Below are 951 nucleotides of genomic sequence, written 5' to 3'. Positions count from 1 at the left end.
TGAGGTGGCCAAAGTACTGGAGTTTCAGCCTCAGCATCATTCCCTCCAAAGAACACCCAGGGCTGAACTCCTTTAGAATGGACTGGTTGGATCTCCTTGCAGTCCAAGGGACTCTCAGGAGTCTTCTCCAACACCACAGTTCAAAAGCATCAATTCTTCGGTGCTCAGCTTTCTTCACAGTCCAACTCTCACATCCATACATGACCACTGGAAAAACCATAGCCCCATGTTTAAACATATTTTTCCATGAATGTATAATCATATATAAACACATATATGTTGTATTAGTCTGCTAGGCTTGCCATAACAAAATCCCACAAACTGGGGATTCAACAGACGATATTTATTTTCTCAGAGTTCTAGAGACTCAAAGTCTAAGATCAAGGAGTCAACAAGATTGGTTTCTTCTTATAAGGAAAGTTGTAGAGAGACATGTGCACACACAGAGGAAAGACCATTTACCAGCCAAGGAGGGGGACTCAGAAGAAACTTAATGATCTCATTTTAAAGAATTACCTGTCTAAAGATGTTATCTCTCAATGCAGACCCATTCAGAGGTACTAGGGATTAGAACTTCACCATAAGCATTTGGGTGGGAGCACATATGTGTATGTGTTTATACATTCACACAAGTCAGAATGGTCAAAAATATGAAAAAAATTCCAATCTCACTATAGAGAAATGGAAAATAGAATACCATCGTGATAACACTTTATACCTATCAGACTGGAAAAATTATAATACAATTATTACTAGTGGTTGTTGTTAGTCACTCAGTCATGTCTGACTCTTTGTGACCCTATGGACTGTAGCCTGCCAGGCTCCTCCGTCCATGGGGTTCTCCAGGCAAGAAAACTGGAGTGGGTTGTCATTCCCTTCTCCAGGGGATCTTCCTGACCCAGGGATTGAACCTGGGTCTCCTACATTGCTGGCAGATTCTTTACCATTTGA

Source organism: Bison bison, unplaced genomic scaffold, assembly GCF_000754665.1.
Source record: "Bison bison bison isolate TAMUID 2011002044 unplaced genomic scaffold, Bison_UMD1.0 scf7180017863168, whole genome shotgun sequence".
NCBI lineage: Eukaryota > Metazoa > Chordata > Mammalia > Artiodactyla > Bovidae > Bison > Bison bison.
This window is presented reverse-complemented; position numbering follows the sequence as displayed.